Source organism: Panthera uncia, chromosome E3 (genome assembly GCF_023721935.1).
Source record: "Panthera uncia isolate 11264 chromosome E3, Puncia_PCG_1.0, whole genome shotgun sequence".
Lineage (NCBI taxonomy): Eukaryota > Metazoa > Chordata > Mammalia > Carnivora > Felidae > Panthera > Panthera uncia.
In genome coordinates, this window is record NC_064815.1 from 255,621 (window position 1) to 282,159 (window position 26,539).

Genomic DNA, 26,539 nt, shown 5'->3' on the forward strand with positions numbered 1-26,539 from the left:
GTCTTTCCTCTACCTGTCTTCCTGAGCTGTTTACTCAACTGTGAAACTGGTGTCAAGAATACCTACCTGACAGAATTATTAGGGACACTCAGCCCTTAGCCTGTGCAAAGCAGGGAGCACAGTGCCTAGCGTGAAGCACATAGTAAGTGTTCTGTACCTCAGTGCAGTTGCTAGGTCTGGCCCACAGAGCCACCTACATTTGGTTTCTTCTTTCCAGGGTCATTCCCCTCAATAACCTTACTCCATTCTGGCTCATGACAACTGCTCACGATTCCCCAGTATGCCATAAAATTTCATGTTTCCACCTGTTTCAGCCACCCTCTTTAAGTAGCATTTTGTCCAGTTCTTCATGTTCCCCTTCTCTGACTGTTGAACAAATAAATCCTAGTAATTCTCCATGAATCACTTTAGTTGTCACTTTACCATGTATGTTTCCTGCACCCTCCCCTCCCCCCACCAAGTAAGTCCAAATGCGTCACTCCTTACTTTGTCTGCTTGGAACCTTGTTTTCCGTTGCTTCCTATCAGCTCTTATGGATATGAGCTAGTTTGAAAAACAGGGCATCCCATTCATCTCTGAATCCAGAACTGTGCCTGAGACCATGCTTTGATGGTTTTCACCAAGTGGGGGCTCAGAAAATACTGAAAGGATTAATGAGTAGATGTACACATTAAAATGAGCAAAATAACTTACATTATGTTCCTTTTAACAGCGTTTACTTGTTTTGAATTGCCATTGGAGAAAATCCTTGAAGATTAGAAAAAGAATCTGGAAACTTTGGAATATAGATTTTTCTTTCTTTTGCTTCTTTAAGTTGTAGACTTACTTAATATTCCTACCTATTTCAAATCTGAAATTATACACACCAAGGCTCTAAATCTGTGTAGAATAACTTAGAGATTCAGATGCATGAATTCCATATTTTTGATGGGTGTCACATGCTATCAAAGTATGTGGACCATGGGTGGAAATTAAGTGAATTACTTTTTTTTTTTTTCAAATACTTAGCTAGGAGTTTGCTCTAGTATTAAGGACTATTTTCTTATTAAGTAATGTAGATCTTAGTAAAGTAAGTACTTTTATTATTTTGATACTTTTCTAATTCTTAGGAATGGATGAAGCATTTTTGGGTAAAGTAGAGCATTATCAGATCTAGTTTCCTGAGAAATGAGTAAAAATAACTTATAAGTGTTTCTGTGAAGATTCTTTAATGAAAAAATATTACAGAGAAAGTTTAGAAGACGGTCTGGAACTTAGTAGTAAATACTCTATAAATGAAATGCCATCTGAGCCTAAAACATGAAGCTTCACAAAATAGAAGTTGCTAAAAATTATCACAGAGGTATGTGCAAGCATTTTGTGAAGCATTTTAGATGCATTACTTCAGTTAACTCTCAGAGCAATCCTGTGGTATAGAATACTGGTAGCCATTTGCCAAAAGAGATGCCGAGGTGCAGAGAGGTCCGTGAATGTCCTAATGTCAAACACAGAGAAAAATCACAATTCAAGTTTTGCTTTCTGTGGGTCTTGAGTTCTTACCATTATACGATACTGTTTCTCATGACAAAACCACAGAGGCAAATATTTTTGTCCTGAAACTTCTTATGTTTCTTGTAGCTGTGTCTACAATATTTATTACTTACTAGAAATTATGCTATAAAGAAAATATCACCCAAAACAAGTGTGGATGAAGTCTCACATTACACACATAACTTTTGATTGTTACCCAATGTGGCCCTTGGAACATTTACCCAACGCTTCATAACTTTGGCCTAGTTTTATGACTTTTCCTTCTCCCATACGGAGATGTTGAGTGCTGTATTGATCCACCTTTCTACCTAGCTCTGTTTCCTTCATTTCGTTGCCTTTGTTTCTCAAAACATTCTACCAAATGGCTTTGTGGTTCTTTGCTGAGCATAAAGGATTGGCTATGGGGAATTTTCTTTTATCTTTGAAAATCTGTTGCATATCTTTTAAAAATAGTTTTTACCTGGTTTTCTCTATTTTTGTTTAATTTTTTTTTCTTTTGGGGGGAATTATATGGGGCGGAAGTTTTATACCAAGAGGCACACAGCATATTCTATGTTAGCATTGACTCCTCTCGAAACTTACACACACTTTGGGGTGTCTTTGCTCTTGCTTTCCTTGATTTTCCTAACTGTAAGAATGCACATGAACCAGATTACCAGGAAAAATTACAGAAAAGAGCAGTTTAAATTAAAAAAAAACAACAACAAGAAGCTCCAACCCCTTTATTATGAAAATGAGGAAACTGAGGCTCAGAGCCAGTTAAGTAACTTAATCAAGGCCCAACAGCTAGTTAACAGCAAGAATGGTACTAAAACCCACACCTAATTTAGTGACTAATTTTGGAAACTTTTTTAAGGCTTTATATTTTTACAGAATACCCAGTTAGGGAGAATTTTTAGATGTAAAGAATGTAGCAATGCATCTTTGAAAAATACCCTCCGTGACTCATAAAAAAAAATGGTGGTATTATCAGCAAAGGTACTTCATGTATTTTATAGAGAGGTCTTTCCCATTCTTTTTTTCATTTTTTTTTTCAACGTTTTTTATTTATTTTTGGGACAGAGAGAGACAGAACATGAACGGGGGAGGGGCAGAGAGAGAGGGAGACACAGAATCGGAAACAGGCTCCAGGCTCCGAGCCATCAGCCCAGAGCCTGACGCGGGGCTCGAACTCACAGACCGCGAGATCGTGACCTGGCTGAAGTCGGACGCCCAACCGACTGCGCCACCCAGGCGCCCCGGTCTTTCCCATTCTTGAGAGCAGACCCTGCCATAGTGATTCTGTCAGGATCTGATGCCGACTGTTCTTATACATAAAGATTACTGCACCAAGCTTGCCTTGATAGTTTTACCATTTCCTGGAGATTACATTCTCGAGATGATGAGACCAGCTTGAATTTTCAGTGTAGTTGTGAGACCTTTCTTAGGTTGAAATGAATTCTGATAAGCTGATTATCTCTCTGAAGAAAATATGATGTCCACATTTCATAGCTTAGTTCCTATCACTTTAGTGCCATTTTTATTCTGAGACATCTTTCCTGGCCTAAATTAAACAAGGTAATAAGGTGCTCTGGAGTCCAACACATATTAAATAGAATTAAAAAAAAATGAGACCTACAGGGTAGAGGATGGGTTTTCTTTATGGTATATTTTCTTTCTTCATGTTGAAGCAGGCGCTGCTAGCTAGTTTCCTTTTCTTTCTAGAGCAATGAGTTATGAAGCTCAAAAATAAAGTGTTCTCAGTGGTGTAAATAAAGCAGTAATCTGAGCAAATATATCACCCTGTGTACTGAGGGTTTTGTTTTTTCCTTGCCTTTTGTTTTTGTTTTTGTTTTTATTTTTTTGTCTCTTTTTGTCCCTTTTCCACTACAGTCTCATTTATGTTGTTGTGTATTGTTGACACATTAATCTTCGTAATAGAAACGAAAGCTACTTTTCATTGAAAAATAGATTCAAAGTAAAAGATGATTAATCAACAAAAGCGCCACGCATTCCCAACAATGTGCTTTGTATCCCGGCTCTTATAAATCTGTCTGTATTTCAGTCTCTTGCACGCTCTCTGATTACTCTATCCATTTTCCACTTCACTCCAGTGAAACTGGTTAGGTTAGCCCCCCAGCCTTCCAGGTGTTATGAAAGGAGGACAGTGAGAGTCATGGGGAGGATCTTCCCCTAGGCACCATACACCTGACAAAGGGAGTCCCAAGGCTGGCAAGGGATGCTTGCAGTGCAGGGGAAGAGACTGTTACTTCGAATCACAATGTCTGAGAAGCCTCCCTTTGTAAGCCTGTTGCTCATCCCTGTATAGTTTCTCTTTCAATGACAAAGAGCAGTAGAACTAGTGAGATGATGGATAATACCCAAAAGGGAGTTGGTTGGGAAGGGATGATGCCCTGTGCAGTAGCTTCCCCTGTGTTTTGAGAGCCATGATGGTGTCATGGCACAGCTAAGCTCCTCTCTTGTAAAAGCACATCAGTGCCTCTGTGAAGTCACCCAAGATTCTTCTCTGGAATCAAGCTTCTCTGTGCTGCCACAAGCAGGTGATGTTTAGTTAGAATAGGAATATTCTCTTTGATAGCGAATATTGCATAATCGCCGTTTAGATCAGGGTTCAGGTTGTAGTTTCTCTGTAGGACTTGTAAAAATACTTAACCTCTCTGAATATCATGCTTTATCTGAAAATTAAAGATAATAATGCCCACAGCATGGGATACAATGAGAATTCAGGGGGATGCTCCATGCAGATTGTTTATCGTAGCACGTGGCACAAAGTGAGCAGGGTTGGGTGGGGGAGTGTTGCTATCGTTATGATTATTATTCTCTTGCTATTTTTATTGTCTTTATGTACACTCACATACATATGTCCCTGTCTGTCTCCATTAGATACTTACTTCCTGAGTTCCTTTCGTATCACAACCTTCTCTGTCACTTTTCCTTGTTTCTCAAGACCTCACCTTGGCAGGAGGACTTCAATATGATTAAAGTAGGTGCAGCTCTTAGAACACCCACCATAGCTGTACCCCACACCCTCTTCCTATGTAATCTCATTTAATTGTTGTAAGAATCTACAAAGAATAATTTTCTTCCTGCCCCCTCTACCCCACACACAAGAGAATTGAGACCCAGAGATGTAAAGTAATTTACTCAAGGTCACACAACAAGGAAATACTGAAACTGGGGTTTGTATCCCAGTGGGGATGACTCCCATGGTTAAAGTTTTTCCTTTATGTCTACATTGATCTCTTAAAATGTTGTGATCTTTCCTCCAACTGACTTGTAAGAAGCTGGACACTTAGGTGGATAGGGAAGTTGGGCTTAAAGAAATACCTTTCAGGACAGGGTGGTTAGCGTTGCACCCCTGGGTCTCAGACTGATACCCTGGGGATGCCAGAGAATGCGGTTTCATTCTGGAATTAGCCATTCACTCATCTATTCAGCAAATATTTACTGAGCCCCGGTTTTGTTCCAGGTGCTGGGTTAGGTACAGAGCATTCGAAGCGGAACAAAACCCTCAGTGTCGGAGTCCTCATGAGTATTCAGTCATGGAGTTCAGCAGGAGAGGCAGATACTAATCAAATGGTGGTGTTTTGCCATGCAGCTATAACTGTTAAATGTAAGGAGAAGAAGCCTGTCCTAGATTTGCTGCAGAGAAGAATCCGGAAGGCAAAGGAAGTGATATTTGAGATGAGAGTTGAAACCACACAAGGTAGAAACCACACAGTGTGTGTATGGTTGTGGGGGGGTGGGTGGGGAGGGGGTCTGCTTTTTCTTCAAGCCCTGCTCCAGGAGCCTGGCGCCTTGCAGGTGACACTGAGCCCTCTCCGTTATCACTTTCCTTGAAGCAGCAAAGCTTCCTGTGTCAAATTTCTGCGGAGGTTTGTACTCTCTTTCCATCCTGAGTTTTTTATGTGAGGAGTTTCATGGTTTCTACATGGATAAGATCCTTTGGTCTCCTTAATCCCAAGTTTGTACCAGGCCAGCTCCAGACACTGATGGATTTGAGTAAACCCAGTTCATGTGAACTCATGAACATTTGCTGAAAAAGCCTCATTCCTTTTGATAGAAAGAACTCACTGGCCATTTCTGCCATGATGGGAAGGAGCATTTCTGTCTTCCAAACAATTTTGTGCAATGCCAGTAATCAGCCAATGGTTCCTATCAATTTCTGCTGGTCTTTTATGATTCAACCTAAGAATCTGTCTCCAGGGATTAAAAATCTGTCCTCTTCTGATTTACTTTCCTCTAACCCCTGGTACCTCTAAGGAAACATCCCAGGCCACAGAAAATCCCCCCTTTAAATGGTGGAAATGTGAAGATTTCTGGGCTCGCAGTAGGATTGGTAAAGGAAACTATTTCAGGGAAGCTGCTTTGTGAAGGTGGTGGTCATACTTTCCCTCCTCATGCTAGAAATGAGCTGCAGGGCACCACCAAAAAAGCCAGACTAGGCAGCATCTCTGTTTTTAGAAAAAATTATAGCTGTATCAAATATGGGATGAAAGTATGATGTTTAGAGTCACACAGAACTAGATTTGGATGCTGGCTTTACTGATTATTCATGGTAATACCTGCTACAAATTCTTTCAGATTTTTTAATGCCTACTTCATCATCATCAAAAGGGAAATAATGGATGTCGTGCCCACAGGGGATTTTGTGCCCAGTCGGTACATGTTAGATGCTTAGTATTGAATAGTGATCATAACAGTTATGATTTTTATTATTTATACATTTATTTATTTATATCTTGGTGAATCTCTGTGGGAATCTCTGTAAGCCTCAGATATCCAGGGGTGGCAATCTTTTTCTATAAAGGGCCAAGTAGTAAAAATTTTAGGGTCTGTAAGGCATAAAGTCTGACAACTACTCAGCTCTGTTGTGTTAGCATGAACGTGGCCACAGATAATACATAGTTGAATGAATGTGGCCATGTCTCGATAAAACTTTATTTACAAAAACAGACCAGGTGTTGAGTTTGATCTATGGCAAGCTTTATCAGCACAGTTGCCTGGGTTCGAACCTATGTGTGGTCCTGCATAGGTCTTACGTGAATAACTCTGTCACCAAAACATGTGTTGTAAGTGGTAGAAAACCACTGAAGCTAGGCTAGCCGAAAGCACACTTTCTTAGAAAGACACACTGGTATTTCACGTTCATCCTCTGTGTAGAATGTTCAGCAGGACATCAGGAGTGGTAGAATAAGAAATATGAACGCTTTTGGAACCCAGGTGCGAAGCTCTGCACACTGTGTCCCTTCCACTGTGTGGGCTCCTCTGCTTCTCTCTGCATTGACTCCATTTACCCTGCTTTCCACAGATGGACTTGGTCTGCTGTGCCTTCTCCTTGACCGCTGTTACTAATTTCAGAATGTGCCCTAGGTCCTCATTCTGCATCACGGTGCAGATGCCATGCCTACAAGCTGACATAGTGACACATTGTTTTCATGTCCACATTGTAGATTCCTAAGATAGGGCCCCTAATGTTCATCCAAGGGTCAGATATCTCTCCTTCGTATCATCTGTACAGGGGGAAACAAGGTATGAGCAAGACCAGGTGCATTCCTGGGCAGGCACCATTCTTAGAAAAAGGGATGTGGAATATAGAGGCACACCAAAACCATGCTCCCCTTCGTTTCTCCTAGCACAGAACTTTGCTCAGTACTGTCTCCAAGTGACGCTGTTTGACTCAACACCATATTTCAAGTGCCCAATGTGGACCTGGCTATAGGGTGATCTCTCTGCTTGTATAAGAAGAAATTGATGGTATTTCCCACCTAAAAGAACATCTTCCTTTCCTCTCACTCTACACCCAAAAAGTTTTAATGTTATTTAAATTAAAATAATCAGGTCTCAGGTATATTTACTTTCACAGAGTTGTTATTGTATGCTTTGATTTTGATGTCCTGTCTCATGAACTTGGTAAAAATAATAATAATAATAATAATAATAATAAATCTTGAAATTTCCCTAGAGTTCAGCTTCCCTTTTTATACTGGGTGCAACTAAACTTTGGAACGGAATAAAAAGAACCTCATTGCCTTACACATACCCTGTTATCTCTGGCAGGTTCAAATACAGTTTCTCCAAGAAGGCTGTGGTACCTTTGCTCTTTCTAGCCTTGAATCTGAGAGTCTCAGGATTTCTTTGGAGTACACATAGCAGCGTCTTTTTGACAGACAGTGCAAATTAAAAGATCCAGTGCGGCCTGGGAACCAGGGACCCAAACTTGCCCCTTGGGTTTTCATTTACAGTTAGGCACTGCAGACACAATTATTGCTGACAGGGAAGCAGAGGCTGGTGGCAGAGTGCGTGTGACGGGAGGCTCATGCCAACCTGTAATTGGGAGGATTATTTTTAATCAGAACATACCCTACAGCCCAAACATTAGAAATCTCCTGTAAGGCCAAGACAGGAAATTAAACACACCAACAATAAGCCTCAAAGGGGGGGTGGCATGTGGGGTGTAATATCGTTAGTCTTTCGAAGGTCCCTGGAGCTTTAAGTAGAAGTTTGCTTCCCTAGGGAGGGAGACTGGGAAGAAGCTTCCCATGGAGAAGTCACAGATACTGTACCTGAGTCCTTACTGGACAAGTGGGTACAGCCAAATTAAATGCAGCAGGCAGGCTAATTGATGTTTATTGCGTTTAGACAGTATAACAAGTCAAATATAAGCCTTGGAGTAGTAGCTACAGTTATATTTCATCATTAAGGGAAGAGCTTCATTAGTTCTTTATTTTCAAAAATCTTACTGAACACCTACTTTGTGCCAAGTGTTGTGTTGGCCATTGGTATGCCTTGGCTCTGGTCTTGCCATCATCTGGATAATCTTACCCTTTGGAAAAATTTTGCAAAACATATTAAGCCTTTTTTTTTATTGGAATGACTGTTGTTGACCAAGTAGGCATCATTCTCGGGCATTTATTGAGTAGCAGTGCCAGGTAATTGCATCGTGTACTCCTCACACCAACCCTCTCAGGAGGGCATTATTACACCCAATTGATAGAGAAGAAAACTGAGGCTCAGAGATGTCAAGCAGCTTGCCCAAAGTTACATAGCTTAATGAATGGGAGAATTAATTTGAACCCAATTCTCTGTCCAAAATCCATAGAGTACTGTCACTCATAAATAAGGTAAAACACAGCCTAGGGCTTTAAGGTGCTGAGGAATGTGAATCCATTGGAGAGGACAACATAGAGACCATTGTCTATGAGTAATGAGTGCTCAGAATCACTAATGGAATTCTAAGACTGAGGAAGAGAGGCTCTTTATTGTGCCTGGCAAGGTCTCCCCAAGGACATGAAGAATAGGTACATGTTTACCTGGCAGACAAAGAAGGAACAGAATCCCAGGTATGGGGCCAGATAGTGATATTAGAGGGCATGGAGCATTCAGTTTTAGTTTAGAACTACTATCTCAGATTTTGTTCTTGTTCAGCAGTCACTTACATTTAATCAACACAAGGGGAAAAAAAGAGAATATTTTGGGAATACTCAATACAGAGACCAGGCATCTGAAGGGATGGGGTGGGACGCTAAAAGATGATATAGGAGAATCAACTTTCAAAGTATCTCTTGCCGCCCTTGCTGTGTAGAATGCTTATGTGTGATCACAATGGGAGATGGTCTTTAACCCACGGCTCTCCCTAGGATATAAGCCACACATGGACAGTAAAATTACATATCAGTTCTCAGTCTAGCGCTCAGGGTGCCTAGATCCTAGAGCAAATCCAGGGTTATACTGAATTGTTTGCATGACCAAGTGTGGTTGGTCTGATCATCCACCTGTAGTAGCTGCCATTGGTCAGCAGCCTCTTGTTACATGGCTGAGAGTCACTGGATTCCCTTGGAGAGGGTCTCTATCTCCAACCTAAGGAAACTTCATTGTACTCCCCATCTTGATTTATTCTCCTCCCATCCCAGATATAGTCAGTACTAGCTTCTCCATGCCCCATCATTGCCAAATTGCACATAAAAAGCCCATATGATACTGGCTGCATTAGTCTGTGCTTGATGTGGCCTGAGACCCCTTTTTAGGACAGTTAAACTTCAGACACCTGAGTAAGGTTAGAGAGTGTGTACCCACTCACAATCACTGATTAAGATACAGCTTCCTAATCTGAATGAAGGGTTGGTAGAGAATCCCCCTAGTTAGGTGAGATGCCAGCCTTTGAGACCAATGTCTTACATGTACCTCTTTTATTGACAGTTAATAGAAGCATATTCAAAGTAGCTCACAGAATGTGGATATTTATCCCCCAGCATAGGAGTGAGTCTCAGCCCCACCCAGAAATCTCCCTCCCATGGCTTTCCAGTCTTGCCTATTCTTCTCTCAAATCAATTTTTCTTGCTCCAGAGCCTGGCTTATTCTCTTCTTCTCAGTGAATACATGGCAGAGAATGGTGACCCCACAATTACTGAGTTCTCAGTTCTAGGAACTAGCAAAAACTGAAGAGTACCTTCCACATTCCTGGGAGAAAATTGAACTGAGATCAGGTGAGGTTTCATTACTACTGAACACAGCCCTAATGGAGTCAGGATCATATACTTCAGACATGACTTCCAGATCTGTGCTAGGCAGAGATGGGGTAGAGGGAAGGAAATAACTCAGAAAATCTGTGTAGTCAGCCAAAGCCTGTGTAAAGTTAGCAAAACAGTGAGGAAACCTTCTTTCCATCCCTCCTCCCTTCCACCTATCCTTCCTTTGGCAACTATATATTGAATACCTTCATATTCACAACAGTGTGGTAAGAGCTGGTGTCAAAATGGTGAGATAGACATAGTCCCTGCCCTCATACAGCTAACATAGTGGAGACATCTAGACATCAGTTAAATAATTTGTTCCTGAGTGTTAAGTGATAGCCATGCTATGTGCTATGAGGAAGGGCTCTTGAGACCATGTAGTAGGAGTTTCCATAAGAAAGTAATGATGAATGGGAGTTAGTGGGTGTTAAAAGCATCCCAGGTCAAAGATGCAGCATGTACAGTATCCCCATGGCAGGTGGCGAATCACGTATGATCCAGAACTAGAAGGTCCCCAGGGCTGGTACACTAGGCGTCCAGAGGGAGGGTGTGCCTGCTCACTAATAAATAAATAAAGCGGGAGTGTGGCAGAAGCACACCATGCAGGATGTCAGGCTATGTCACAAGGTATAGGCTTTGTCCTGAATGGAATGGGAAGCCATCAGTGCAGGGTTTAAATAGTCAAGCAATATAGTCACAGTCACATTCCGTAAAGATTGCTGTGCCAGCTCTTTGGAGGAATTAGAGGTGAAAGCCTGGAGACAGAAGGCGATCTCTGCAGCCTATTGCGGTCGTCCAAGTGGGGAAATCCTCAAGCAGTCTGTGGCAGTCTGTGGGAGTGGAAACACTCCAGTACCAGCCCGATTTACCGAGTGAGAGAGTTAAACTGCACGCTGCCTACCCAGGGGTCATCAACTCCAGTGTTTTGGAAGTAATTGGCTCGCTATTTTTTGCGTCCGTTTGGACAAAGTGCAGAGGTGAGGGCAGCTAATGCAGGAAGCGAGCATTCACCTCTGTTCTGCCTGATTTTGTTCTGATGTCCTTTAAAATTTTGTTCACTTGCAGCCCTTTGGCTCCAGCCTTGGTCTCAGTATGATGAGAATTCCACCCAATTCCTCTGGGACCCAAGATTCTCCCTGGTCACAAATTGCTCTTAAGGTAGTTTGCAAGAGTAATTGCAAACTCAGGACAATCTTAGTTTGTTTTTGTTTTGTTTTGGTTTGAACATATACAGCTCCTCTGGAACTCTAGAGAGCATCTTAGATTTTTCTCACTGTCTGGTGCCATTGCTGCTAATGACCATTTCTATTCTCACCTTGTAACATTGGTTCTCTGCCTTTGTTTGCTTTTATAAAACAATCTGCCTGGAGAATTTGATGGATTCTTATTAGTAAGGGGGGTGGTTATAAAATTCATTTCGACTGCAGGTTGGGTTAAAAACAGATCTAAAGGTGTGGGCATGAAGCTGATGTGGATGAGAAGTTAATATTATCATCTGGGTACCAAATATGGGAACACCAGTGACGGCTGTTTTGCTTAGGGAGAACCTGTCTCTGGAATAAATTTCAGTGCCCTTCCTTGGAGCTATACCACTTTGGTTCGATGAGGAATCTGCTGATTCCGTCCAGTGTAGTGAGCCGCTGCTAAGTGGCTGGGCACTGTGCCAGACAGTGAGGCTACCAAATATCAGTAAAACATTGTCCTTCGCCTCCAGGAGCTCACAGACAGAGCAGGCCAGCTCTACAGTGGGTTAGAGTGTGTGATTCTTGTTCAGATAGAAGGGTGTGTGAAAGACCACAGAGCCCCTGGAAAAAATTCAGTCCAGCTGGAGAGGTCAATGAAAGTTGCAGAGAGAAGTTCACACTTGGGTGGACATTGAAGAACAAGTTGAAATTGAGCCAGGATTAGGGCAGTTGAGAAAGAAAGATGTGACCAAAGGCCTAGAGGTATAACGATGCCTTCTGTCTTTAAGGCATCAGTTTAGCTGGATCCTAGAGTATGTAAGCGACTATGTGAAGGGAAGGAAGAAGTACCAGAGAGAGTTGCCCAAGAGTTAGGAAGTGGAACCTGACAAAAGAAGCCATCGTTAGTTTTAATAAATAAGAAGACACATGTAGATTTTGATACAAAGCCTGGATATACTATGGGTTCAATAAAACTATTACTACTGCTATTGTTTCTATTACTATTATCATCATTAATATTTTTTTACTAGGACACAGATAATTCTCCAGCTGAGGCATACTATGAATTTATAGAAGATAATTATATACTTTGACAATTCATTTCCTAAATTTTGTGCCTCCTTTTCCCAAATCATATTCTTTCACTTCATTTGGTTACATTCTTCTCATCATGAAGATCTCATTTCCATTGCTGCTTCATTGGCAAAGTCTTCCCCACCATCCCTGACTTTCCCCCTGGACTGTAGGCACTAAGAGGATAGTGCTTGGCATAAAGAGGGGCTTGATAAATGATAATAAACTTTCATACAAACCTCCAGTTATAAAATGAATGTCATGGGATAAAAAGTACATTGTAGGGAATATAGTCAAAAGTATTATAATAACTTTTTATGGTGACAGGTGGTAACTAAACTTATTGTGGTGAGCATTTTATAATTGTCAAATCACTATGTTGTATACCTGAAACTAATAAAATATTGTATTTCAACTATACTTCAATAATAATAATAACAATAATAATAATAAACAACTTTTAAATGGCATTGACTTTGTGCCAGGCATAATACTAAATAAGTGCCTTACAAATACTAACTTCTAATACCTCAATCTGTTGAGATAGGCACTATATTATTCTCATTTTATAGTTGAAGAAGTTGAGACAAAGAAAAGTTAAGTGACTTGATCAAGGTCACAAAGCTGGTAGGTAGCAGAGTCATGGATGATTGGGATGGATGGATGGATGAACGGAAGGAAAGAAGAAAGGACAGATAAATGACCACTGTTAACACCATCCTTACAACTTCACAGCTGTGTATACTTTCAGGCTTCTCCAGATGCAAATCTCTCTTTCCGCTATTTTAGATCCACTCTCTATTTTCAGACGCTCTAATTTATCAACACCAGTGGGCTCACCAAATATGAAGATTGGAAAAAAAAAAAACCTCCATCATATTAAGCTATTAAGAGGGGCACCTGGGTGGCTCATTTGGTTAAGTGTCCGACTTTGGGCTCAGTTGGGTAAGCGTCCAACTTCTGCTCAGGTCATAATCTCATGGTTCATGAGTTTGAGCCCCGCATTGGTCACTGTGCTGATGCTCAGAGCCTTGGAGCCTGCTTCAAATTCTCTATCTCCCTTTCTGTCTCTGCCCTTCCTCCGGTCATGTTCTGTCTTTCTCTGTCCCTCAAATAAATGTTAAAAAAATTTTTTTAAAAAGCTATTAAGAACGGGAGAATATTTTCCAAACATATATCTGTGAATACTGTTTATAATTAAACTCTGAAACTTGTGAGTTCCATTGAATCTGAGCACACACTGTGTCACTACTCGAGAGAAATAATAGAACACTAGAACAGGATTCTAGAATCCTGCAAACCAATCCCACCTCTGCTACTTCCATGTCACCCAGAGTGGGAACAGGTCAGAATCAACTCTCTGGGGTATAGGGTGCCATGTAACTCTCTCATATCTATTAGTAAGTCTTTGTGATTAGAGATGACCTCTCCCCCAACCCACTGAATTACATGAGATTATAATGGCCATCTGCAGTTTGAGTGATATTTGGTTTTGATATTTAAATATTAATGGACATGGATCTTACTCCTTCTGATTGGGAGATGATAGCCATGTTTCTGAAATTGATTATTGATAGGACACCTTGAATCACAGTCACTTTGAGTGTTAGCCATCATGGGATTGACCATTATAGAATCCTAGAGTTCTAGAGTTGAAAAGAGAGTTTATCTCTTTTTGCCTAACTCCAGGCAATAATATCTCTAAAAGATTGGCCTCTCATCTTTCCTTGAACACATCCTATAGCATAGGGCTCACTGTAGAAGGTACATGCATAACAGACCTGTTGTAAACTTGGTATCCAATTGCCCAGTTCAAATCCAGGCTCTGCTACCTTAATGCATACTTTGTGCAAGTATGACTTACTTGAACTGTCTGAGCCTTGGTTTCCTCTTCTCAAACAGAGAAAATAGTAATACCTTCCTAATCGGAGTGTGAAAGAATTAAATGAAAATATATTGAAAGACTTGATCTTAATCCTTTTCATCATCACTACCATCATCATTGTAAAATACACTGTTTCATCAAAAGCCTCTTTTAGAGGTTAGCCAGATAGGAAGATGACAAGACAGGTTAAGGCACAATACGAGAGTACGCTCCTTGATACTCAAGTCTCCCCCTCTCTTCTTCCCTAGGAAACTGCTCAAAGAACTCATGCCAGTGGGACTTACAGCTTCCTTGATCGGGCTCAGCATTCAGTAAGTGCGACCGCTTTTGAACCTTCATTACATAAATACATCTATTTCTTTGATCGTGTTTGCGATGAAAAGCTCTCTTCTGTAGGCCTGAAGTTCCCACAAACACTGTGCTGCCTGCCTGTGTCTTTCTTTTCTGCTCTACTGCATTGGATTCAGAGGTGAGAGGATGATGTGCCAGGCAGAACCCCCACAAGGAACACAGGAAATGTTTGTGCGCATTGGGGGATTAACCCTACCACTGCTGGCTGGAGGTTAAATTAAAATGTGCTTTTCTTGTCTATTTGTTCCCTAAGCTTTTCTCATTAGGAGATATCTTGTCCCTCTCTCCCAGCTGCATGACCCTGCAAAGTAGAAAGAAATGCCAGCAAAAACAGATCAGTAAGTGAGACCACATATTTCTTGAGGCATTTAAGAACAATTCATTTTGCACCAGAATACAATTCCTACTATATAAAAATTACTGCAGAAAAAGAAATTCTGTACTTTTAAGATGCTGGGGTACATTTCAGAAATTTCATTTGTTTTTAGCAAGTAAGCACTTTCTGCCGTCTGCCGTTCTCATTGTGCACAAGGACTTTATTTCTGGTGAAGCCAGCAGTATTTTCTCCGGTTTCCCCGACTCTCCTTTTTTATGAGACGCTAGCATTTGAGGTGTTGGTGTTGGTGCACGGGACATCAGCTCTCCTCTGCAGTAGTTCTGCTGGCGAAGAACAATCTGTCATAATTTAACCACAAATATCAAAGTTTTAAAAGGCTAACTAAAGGAAATATTTAGTTTTTTCAAGATGCAGCTTCCTTGGTAAGGTTTCAGAATTTTACAAAAAATACATTCTACTTCTGAGATGGGTGGCGTATAATTTGATACATCAAATATCATAAAGGGGCAGGTGGAATCAGAGACTGTGGGACTCCAGGCCTGGAAGAGGCTGATCAAAGGGAATTCTTTTGCCCTCAGTGGTAACGCATGACTCCCCTTTTTGCTACGGAATTTGCATATGTGAATGGTAGAAGGAGGAGGAGGCAGAAATAAAAAGATGGTGTATTTGCTGTTTGCAATATCAGAGTGACTCAGTGTGACCCTGATCAGCTAAAGCTTGTATCACACAGGAGATTAGACCCACAGCTTTTGTTCCTAATGATAAAGGAAATTTCGTGTCTAATTCCCTACATGCCACATCTATCTTTCATTGCCTTTGAAGTTCAGGCTACAGCGTTTTCTGAAAACTGCGAGGTTTTGTAAGTGGAAAGGAGAGGCTGTTTGGCATGAAGTCTGTTTGGTGTAAAGTTAAATATGCATGTTACTTTATCTTCTTCTGTTTCAAGCAATATCCTTGCTTCCCTTCTTTGTGGTGCTGGAGCAGGCAAGGTAGAGATGGAGGAGGAAGGTTTCAGGATGTGTTTTCAGATTATGTGTGACCCTCCTGCCTTTCTCTCTACCTTCTCAACAGGATACAAATTACTGCTTCTCAGAAAGGAATTCATGTTCCATCCCTGGATTGGGGCTGAAATTTCTAACCTAGGGGAGGCTCTGGTCCCCGAGATAATTAGTACAGCGTTGTAAGGAGCTCATGTTAATTTGTCTTTGGGTATGGTATTTCCATATCTACGATTGCAGTCTAAAGAGAAAAAAATTATTAATTTGCTGCTCTACACCAGTGTGTAGATATCTGATAATTTAAGAAAAAATAAAAAAGGAAGAAATGGAAAAACTCCTCACTGGGGATATTTAGAGCAGCTGCCCAATTTCTGTGTACCTAATAGATTTCGATGCTTACCTTGTGGTCCTAGCTTCCCTGGAGCACTGAACCTCAATCAACATCTGGGGCCAAGAGGTCATGTCCCCTACAACAGAGGTTGAGTTCTGGGAGGTTGCTTCATCGTCAAGAAAGCAGATGGCCTGACGTCTACATTGGCTATGTGTCTGGGTGTTGGGTTCGCCTACCAGTAACATTGCTGCTTAGGAAACTGCCCCTCATGGGATTTTACTGGGAGCAACAGTCCTGGTTTTAGAATTTACACACATCTAACATTGTGCCCGCACTGATGTGACTATCCTATGGTGGTCTGAGTTAGGGTTTTAAGGTCTCTGTTGGCTTTAGAAAATCAATGTTCATTTACTACTTCCAAAGTCTGGTTATCTTTCATTGTTTATTCTTTTCCAGAATGTTCCATTTGCATTGGTGCCCTTTGGCACAGATTGGCTGATGTATATGATACAAAGCTGTTTTGCACATTCTGATGTCTTTGTGGGATTGTAGGTCTCCACATCCTTTTGTGATCTGTATACACAAAGGAGAGCTACAGCAGTCTGGTGGTTGTAGGGTCACTGGTTGAACTTAAGCTTCAGAGTAATTTCTTAGAAGTTTTTATTATGTATTTATTTATTTAAAAGTTTATTTATTTAGTTTTAGAGAGAGAAACAGAGAGAGGGAGAATCCCAAGCAAGCTCCATGCTATCAGCATGAAGTCTTACACGGGGCTTGATCCCACAAACTGTGGGATAATGACCTGAGCTGAAATCAAGAGTCAGACACTTAACTGACTGAACCACCCAGGCGCCCCTAATTTCCTACAACTTTTAAATTTAAGTTCACGTGGAAGCCTTCCTTAGATCTCTATTTCCTGCCAGATTATACTTCCCTTGGCACGCTATGTCAGAATTATAATTAATTAACCAAAGATTAATTTAATGTTTTCCTTTTGTCCAGTGCTATCCAAAAGAACTCTATGTCATGGTAGGAATCTTCTTTATCTTTGCTGTCCAGTATGGTAACCAGTAGCCAGATATGGCCACTGAGCGCTTGAAATGTGGCTATTGTAACCAAGGAACTAAATTTATCATTTTTTTTATTTTTAGTTATTTTAAATTTAAACAGTGTCATGTGGCTAGTAATAATCTATCACATTGGATGGGGCAGCTCGAGACTGGAGGCCCTGTCAATACAGGGGGCCTGTTCTGAAATTTGCATCCTTGCATTCATGCTGATACTTAGCTGATAAATACCAGTGTGGACATTGGTTGGTGAACTGCTGCTGTCCCAAGGTCCCTAAGCACCTTTATTCCCTGCGATTCCATGTGCATGATGCCCGTACATGAACCCTTGATCCTGAACGAAAGAGTTAATGACCCTCAAATGTCATACAATGTGTTTGTTCTCACTGGTTGGTGTCTGTCATACGCTGGTTATTAGAGCATATAACCTCTGATTATAGCCACAACATCTACTGAAGTATTGTCTGTAATAGGTAATCAGTACTTGCTGGACATAGCTATGGGTGAGCACATGGGGGGATGAATAGATGGATGGACACATCTCACCTTCTGATGGAGCGTTATGTAAGTGGGAGAAACAGAATTGAGTCTAGACAGTAGACCCATCTGGATCTCCATGATGGCTGCCTTTTGCCTTGTACTTCCTACTCTAATTCTTGTTTAAAGCTCTGACTTCTGCTTTGTCAAGGCCTAAATAGGCCTAGAGCAACAGACTCCAAATCTGTGACTGAATTCCAGTGTCCTGTGCAGCACAAATTGCTGTACATCTTCACTTACTTCCTTTTTTTAAAAATTTTTTTTAATGTTTATTTTATTTTTTGAGAGAGAGAGAGAGAAAGAGTGTGAGTAGGGGAGGGGCAGAGAGAGAGGGATACACAGAATCCGAAGCAGGCTCCAGGCTCCAAGCCATCAGCACAGAGCCCGATGTGGGGTGGAACTCACAAGCTGTGAGATCATGACCTGAGCCGAAGTCAGACGCTCAACGGACCGAGCTACCCATGTGCTTCACATCTTCACTTACTTCTGCTGTCACTTTGGACTCCAAATGCTTAACACTGACATCAGACCACACCCTATGCTCTCGCCTCTGGACGCTACTCTGTCCCCAGGTACCCCAGTCCCAAGCTTCAGTCACCACCGATTTTGTCTTGCTCTTCACACACCACCAGAGGAGTGAGGCTTTGATCTGGACCTTCTGGAACCCCTAATTCCATTCCCTCTTTTGGCGTATCACTCTAGGTGCTACTTCCTCAAGTGGCTGTGGTTTTAATGCCCAAAGCCACCATCCCCTGGACTCCATCCTACATGTTAGAGGACTACTATTCCCCAAGCATGAATATCATCTAGTTACTTGTTCAGTTAGCTAAGTTTGTCTCTAACATTCTGCCTTCTTTCTGAGAATCCCTAGATAACATATTTCCACCAAGCATGTTGATCTCTTGACTTGCAAATGTGTTTACTTCCTGACTTCAAAATTTGTCACCTGTGGTCTTACCAGCCAAAGTAACCCTTCCTTATTCTTATTGTACACTTTGGTATATATCTCAGTTAAGACGCTCCTGTTGAATATGTGTACTTTAATTCCTTGATTCCCCTTGTAGGATAAAGAAAATACTAAGCCTGTTTTCATTGTAGATGTGTGACCCCGTGATATTTTTAGAATCTGGACTAGGTGGAGCAAGCAAAGAGTAGAACAGCCTGAGGGTGAACTGGAAAAGAAAGAGTAATGATTATCTTCAGGAAGTGGTTAAAAGTCAGCATGTTGGCTAGAAATGGGGTGGTCAGCCTTCAGCTGAATACAGGAGGGAGAGGAAGCAAGAGCATGAGCAATGTAAGAACATTAATTTAAATGATGGCCAGGCCTGGGGTGGGTTTCGTGCCAGTTGATTTAGAGTCTCATGGTGTAGAGGGCACACCAAAAGACACTCTCTTCTGACCTTCCCATGTGCTCTGACACTTGACCACCCACCGCCACACATCCATATTCACACATTCCATCTGTGTATCTCTTGTCTGTCATAAGCTGCTGCATAGCCAACTCAGTAAAATCCTTCCTGTTCCTCCTCGCTTCCCTCTTCTACAAAGGGAATAAGGAACTTGGGATCTTTTTGATTTAATGAGTATATGAGACTGTGAAGCAAGAGAGTATAGGCAGATAAATAAAAAAAGAAAAACAATTTTCTTTCACTTCCTTATTGTTAGAACAGAGGAAGATTAAAAAAAAATGAAAGTTACAAGGAAACTGTGTATGATTATTGGATTTCAGGACCATGGATAAAAAATAGAGAAGCCCTGGGGCTCCTGGGTGGTTCAGTTGGTTAAATGTCTGAATCTTGATTTCAGCTCATGTCATGATCTCACATTTCAGGTTTATGAGTTCAAGCATTGGGCTCTATGTTGATGGTGCAGAACCTGCTTGGGGTTCCCTCTCTCTGCCCCTTCCCTACTTGTTCTCTTTGTCTCTACAAAATAAATAAACTTTAAAAAAAAAGAGAGAGAGAGAAAAGGGGCACCTGGGTGGCTCAGTCTGTTAAGGGTCTGACTCTCGATTTTGGCTCAGGTCATGATTTTACAGTTTATGGGATCGAGCCCCATGTCGGGCTTCTGTGCTGACAGCATGTGGAGCCTACTTGGGATTCTCTCTCTCCTTCTGTCTCTATCCCTCCCTTGCTTGTGCTCTCTAAACAAACAAACAAACAAACAAACAAACTAACTTTAAAAAAAAAGAGCCTGAAGTCGCACCCACTATCTGCCTCATTATTCTCCATCATTTCACCCAGCTCAAGTATTCCAAAGCACTCCTTACATGCTCTAATTATTGTATTTATTGCTTCTGCATTTCCTGCCTCCTCCAGTTGTACTAGAGGATCTCTGAAGGCATGATGTGTCTCTGTCTTGCTTACCACTCTATCCCTGGCACCCGCAAAAGTGGCAAGTGCACATAGACAAAGAATTAATTCTTTTTTTTTTTTAGTTTATTTATTTTCAGAGACAGAGTGTGAGCGAGTAGGGGAGAGGCAGAGGGAAAGAAAGAGAGAACCCCAAAGCAGGCTCTGCACTGTCAGCACAGAGCCCGATGGGGGGCTTGAACCCATAAACCATGAGATCATGAGCCAAAGTCAGACACTTAACTGACTGAGCCACCCAGGAGCCCTGAGACAATGATTTCTTGAGTTGCATCGATTATTGCTGTGAAAGATGATCACTTTTTGCATTTTGAAACCATTCTTTTGTCATCCATAACCCCTCACAGTCCTCCCTTACCATACTTTCCAATCTAGATCAATCTTTGAAAAATCAAGAGTCAGGCTAATGGCCTGACTTTATGACCACGTGATCCTTTTTTTAAAAGTTTATTTATTTATTTTGAAGTGGGGGAGGAGCAGAGAGAGAGAGACAGAGAGAATCCTAAGCAGGCTCCATACTGTCAGCGTGGGTGACAGCATGAGTGTCCGCGTGGGGCCCAACCCAGGAGCCATGAGATCATGACCTGAGCTGAAGTTGCATGCTTAACCAGCTGAGCCACCCAGGCGCCCCTTTGTGGAGTGACCACATGATCCTTAACACATTGACCAATCTGACTTAGCTTTCTTTGTTAAATAATCATAATAACAGTAAGGAATTTAATTGGAATAGTGTGTAACTAAGACCCCTTCTGACTTGGAATTTAGTGAATAAACAAGAAAGACAGAAATGAGGCCACAGGAGAGAAGATTGAAGGGACGTATCTGAGCCAGGCAGAGAGTGATGAGTTATGGCCAGCAGTGGCTCCTCCCAGCCCCCAATCCGTGGGCAAAAATGAACATATTGTCTTCTGGACAGGAAAGTGAGTATAATAAACTGACGTTGATACGGTTTGATCCACATCCGTTGGTTGCATTATAGGGTGAAAGGAAATGAAAGCACATCTGCTTGTGGCCTCTTCTGGTGGAGCACCTAAGAGTTGAAATCTCTCTTCACCCTGATTATTCATCATTTCCCAATAGAATGACCTAAGGAGAACAACAAAACAATGACTTGGGGTTTCTGCTAAATCCCTTCACTTAAGCTAAAGATTAGATCTACTTGCTGTTTCTACTCTGCACTATAATGCGAGGTTGTTCATCTGAGACACTAGTGAACCTGTAGCAACAGCTGGAAATTGCAAAGGACAGATAAAAGCAAGAATGGCTGGTTAATAAGTTATAGAAACAAGGAATTTGGTTTTTCTAAATGAAGGATGCTACAGATTTCTTTTTAGAAGCTCCACAGAAAAAAAGATAAACTTTCTCCTAGTGCTGACAGCCGGAATATATTTTTTTAAGCATGTGGCTAATTTCTTTAGAATTCAGGCAGTTATTTTCACAGATGAATATTCTTGCCTCAGAAAGTGCCAACCCCAACTGTGTGCTGGGCATACAGTCAGAGGTAAATAAATGGTAACAATGAGAACTATTCAGAGCAATTACATAACTGAGAAATAATCTTCTGCTGGGCTGCCTGTGTATGCATGAGCTTTGGTGAATCCAGTCACTCATTGGACTTCAGTGTCTGTATTTAAGAAGGATAAATTATCTTGAAAAACTGTATTGTGGAACGTTCCAGCTCAGGGTGCCATGACATTGATATTTAAGTTAACATCCTTACCCTGGTAATGTTATCATTCATTTGTTCACTTACAAGTAAGTTTGGATAAATTATCATGTTGAATCTTTGCTGAGAGTGAGGACGTTAAAATGAATGGGGCCCCAAATTTATGGTAAAGTTATAAAATAAAATTTAAAGTAAATAAAACAACCCAAGCTGTGTTGGTTATCATGGATTAGCCAGTCATAGACAGGAGTATATGTTGGGCTCAGAATCCAAGGATATATGATCAGACCCATCTCAGATGTAGGAGAGGTCCAAGAGTCATCCCTCTCACATGTAAATTCTTCTCCATATTCTCAGGTCAGGGTTTTCCTCTCAGAGCTGGCTGGCCTTCCTTACCCTTCCCTAAAGTACAGTGCCCTTGTGGGGTGCTTCCTCCCCCAGCAATGACCATTTACACTCCACAGGGCCAGACTCTCCCCACCAAGTCCATAAACCTGCACTCTGTGCAGAATCAATGCCCATTTACAGCTGCTAATGCATTAATAACAGAAACGTCCCTGGCCGTGACCTACCTGAGTCATTACACACTAATCATCGGAGGCAATTTCAAGCAGATTGACTAGTGATCGGTGTCCTCCTGGCGTCCAGGCAGGAGGACACACGGCTGCCTTCACAGCCCCTGAGCAGATGGTCTGAGAGCGTAATCGCACGCTACAGCCGGTGCGGGTCTGGCTCGGGAAGGGGAATCTCCATGTCTTGCATGCAAAGCTGTGCTCCCTCACCCAGGGCTCTGCTCCAAGTGCCCGTCTTTCATTTTAGAACAGAATCCAAACTCTCCTCTAAAGACATTGAGGAAACAAGGTTTACCTGTGCCTGAACTGTTCTAGCATGTGCTACTGCCCTGAGGCTGGTTTAATCCTTTTCCCACATTTCCACGTAATCCTTCTCCAGATATGTGCTCCAAAGCTGTCGTCATCATGGGCTTGTGGTTTGGTGTTATCATTTCTGTTATAATTTCTTCCCTTGAGTTTTAGCTTGGGCTTTCTTTTTTTGATCTTGCTCTAACATTCCCTACGATCATAATTCTAAGGGCTATACAGTGTATCATCAGGGTGATGTCTTGCTCCTTTACTATGGAATATCTAGGACATTTCTGCTCTTTTCACTAACACCATTATTACCAGAGTTAATCACTCAGGATCTGTAGAGTTTTGTTCCTTAGGGTAACTTACTAAAGATAAATACCCCTGAGAGGAATTGTACAGTCAAAGGATATAAGCATCTTTATGACTTTGGATGCATATCGCTAAATCGCTTTTCAAAATGGACTGTGTTGATTTATAGCCTTTGTCTTTTGGGCTTTCTCCTCTTAGCCGCCTATGTTTTAGTTGCCTATAATGAGGATTCAGAGTAATTGGGGTTAGAAATTTGAATCACACAGACTCTTTACCTTCAAGGAACTCACAGAAGAGAGGGAGAAGCCAGATTACAAAAATAATTGCTCTGTGAACTGTTAAAGCCTTAAGGAAGAAGGAACTTCAGAATCCATGGATTTTGGCACAAGACATTCTTTCTGAAACCAGTGGAGTTCTGGAATCTCTCTCTTTGATGCTATTTCTTGACAAGAGTTTTGTGAGTTTGGAAATCAGGTGTCTGCTGGCTCTCAAGTCTTAGATACCATTGTTTTACCCATAAATTCAGGTATAAGAACTTGTTAATCAGTCTATTTTTATGGACCATCCACTCCAGTACACATTGAAAAATTTTTTGGCAGAAGTTCACAAACGTGCACTGCTAAAACAAATAAGCTGCGAGTCTTTGGGCCGTGTGCCCAATAAACCCATTGGGTCACAGCTAGTAGTTCATTGAGATCATGATAAAGGAAGCTGGGGTCTTAGAAAAGCACAAGACATTAAGACAAACAAAGAGAGATTCTAATCTTGGCTCCCTTTTTACCACTTCTGCAAACTTGGGAAATTTACTTAACCTTTCCCAGTCCCAATTTCCTGTTCTGTAATGAAGATGACCATGGCAACCCACAGGTTTCTTGTAAAGATTTAAAAAAGAAAAAAAAACCCTCCTTTTTGCAGGCGGAGGGTTGTTTTTGGGAAAAGCCCTTTGGGGTGGAAAGTGGGACTCTGAGAACATAACTTTGCCAGTGATTGATTCAGCAAAAGGTAGTAGCGAAAGTAACGCTCCGTTTTAGTTAGAGAAGACCTTGTTCTGCTTCTGGTGGGGAAGAAGAGAGGAGAGGGAGTAAGCATAAAGACCCAGCCTGATGGTAGCTGCGTGAAGGGCGGGGACCCAGAGGAAGCTCAGTTCTACAGTTCAGTAGAAAGGAAGCTGTTACTACAGTAACTACTGTTACTACAGTTCAGTTTGAAGCCCTTTTGCCTTGTTGTAACTTAACCCCTCTCTCTGCCCCACGCCCCTATCCCCACAAGAGTAAAATTAACCTCTTCCTTCAAAACTGTTAAAATGTTTTCAAGAGTGAGCTTTTAATGGAAGTTCTGGGAAGTGCTGAGTGCCTGCCTCAGAACATGCAGTGGAAAACAGGTGTTGTCCTCTGCAGTTCTGAAGATAAACTGCTAATCTGTTGGAAATCTGCTCATGGGCCTGGCCATGGGCTAAGCATTTTGCGTGCATTCCCTCGTTTTATCCTCACAATGACCTAGTAAGATAGGTCTTGCTAATTACTGCTGTCTTACAGATGGGAACGCTGGCCCTTGTGTGGATTGCTCAGAGTCAGATGGCTTGTAAGACTTGGAGCTGGGTTTCTGCTGTTAGGGGCCACACCTCTGACTACTGCACTGACCTCTTTCTGTATCCTGACCCTGGGTCAGAAGTGCCCATGGGACTGTACATTTCATCAAGGAAATAGCGGCAAGGAATTTTGGCTTCACAGGGATTTGCGGAGGGTGATGTCTAAAAATCGCCTCTAATGTCTAGCTTGTATTTATAAGTTTACTTCTCTAAAAAGTAGATTAAATGGATGACTGGTACGAATAAGGAGAAACAATTCTAGAGAGTTCTCATGCCACGTCCTCTTCTCTGTGCAAGAAAGACTGAAATATTCTCCGTGGTTACCAGGGACTGTGTATCACACAAGATTCTTGTTAGTACAGGCAGAGTGGAGAGTCACTGAGAGCCACAGCCCTGAGTTTCCTGATGCTCAACATGCCTGTAGCCTCACGATTGTTTGACATTCCCTCAAGGTTTTCAGTGGGCTTTATCTGAAGTTTCATCCTGAGGAATAAAACAAAAAGCACAGATGTAGGACTAACAGGCAAAGAACTGAATTGTGCCTTTGAGATATATACATTATATATATATATATATATATATATATATATATATATATATATAGTGCCTTTGAGATATATACATTATATATGTGTGTGTGTGTGTCTACATATATATGTGAGTTTTCACATTAATTTTAATACATATTTTAATAAGGAATTTTGGAGATGGGGTAGTAAAAGGATTGTAACTATTTCAGTCTAGAGTAAAAAAAAAAAAAAGACCTTATTATTCCGAGCACATGGTCCTACCACTGCATGGTGGTGGCTGGCACAGATTGCAAGCTTCTTTTCGAAGGCACACTCTGCACACGTTTGAAGAGCCTGCAGGTGCCACACCTGCACCAACCCTCACTGTGCTGAGCTCAAAGTCATCGGCAGTACTTGTCAAGCCCTCTATTCCCCCTGCGAGAGTTTTGATCAGAGATGTCGTCACAGGTGAGGAATCAGACCTGGCCTACCATTCCTGTGACTCTCTTCCTCGTATCTTTTCTGTAGGAATTGCTCTCTGTCTGTATCAAGCAGGTGGCTGAGGCTTTCATTCACTCAACACATACACAAGAAATGCTCTTCTTTGCCAGGCATGGTTCTAGCTGCTGGGGACACAGTAGGAAACAAGACAACAACCAAGTTTCCCAAGCCCATGGGCTTAAATTCTCTGACAGTTTCGCAAATAAATGTATAATTATAAATCGTAGGCAGTACTGTGACATAAACACTCAGCGTGCTATGAGAGTTGTACAGAGTATAGTAATTTAATCTGGGTGATCAAAGAATTGCTATTAAAGTTGGGAAATTCTAGGGAAGAGTCTCTGGGCTGTGGCAAGACATTTGGGGCTTATGAAGAAGTAAAAGAAGGTGTGGTTAGAGCAGAGTGCTGGAACAGTGTTAAAAGAGCTGACGGGGAGAGAGATTCATCAGAGGGCAGATTTTAGATTTTACCACAAGTGCCATGGGAAACCATCAAAGGATCAGAAAAAAATAAGAACCATGATTATATTTATGGTTTTAAAAGTATTACTCTAGCTATTATACTGAAGAAGGCTTGGATGCAGGCCGAGTGGAAGCAAGAACAGTTAAGAGCTGTATTGAAATAGTCTGGGAAGGCGGGATGATATTGGCTTGACATGGGATTGTAAGTACGGGGATGGAAAAAAGTTCAAGGATGTTACCTGTGTCTCCATCCATCCATCCAGTCACCCACCTATCATATCTTCCACCATCATCATCATCACCATCTCTTCAACATTGTGTAAAATCCAGTCATTTGCTCAATTCTTTACTGTATCAGTGGCCATCACCAGTATATTCTAAGTTCTGCAGAAATCATGAAGGTGGTTTTGTTTTGTTTTTGTTTTTTGTTTGGTTTTTCTTTTTTGTCCTAGGAATGGCTAA

General features: G+C 41.5%; 1 long non-coding RNA gene across 1 annotated transcript in view; it reads left to right on the forward strand.

The window, feature by feature from the left end:
• Positions 1-26,539, forward strand: part of LOC125927857 (uncharacterized) — a 273,230-nt gene that overhangs the window by 148,192 nt on the left and 98,499 nt on the right. The window contains exons 3-4 of the long non-coding RNA XR_007459473.1: positions 5,000-5,236; positions 14,435-14,497. This is a non-coding gene — a long non-coding RNA (uncharacterized LOC125927857). The remainder of the gene's footprint in view (positions 1-4,999; positions 5,237-14,434; positions 14,498-26,539) is intronic.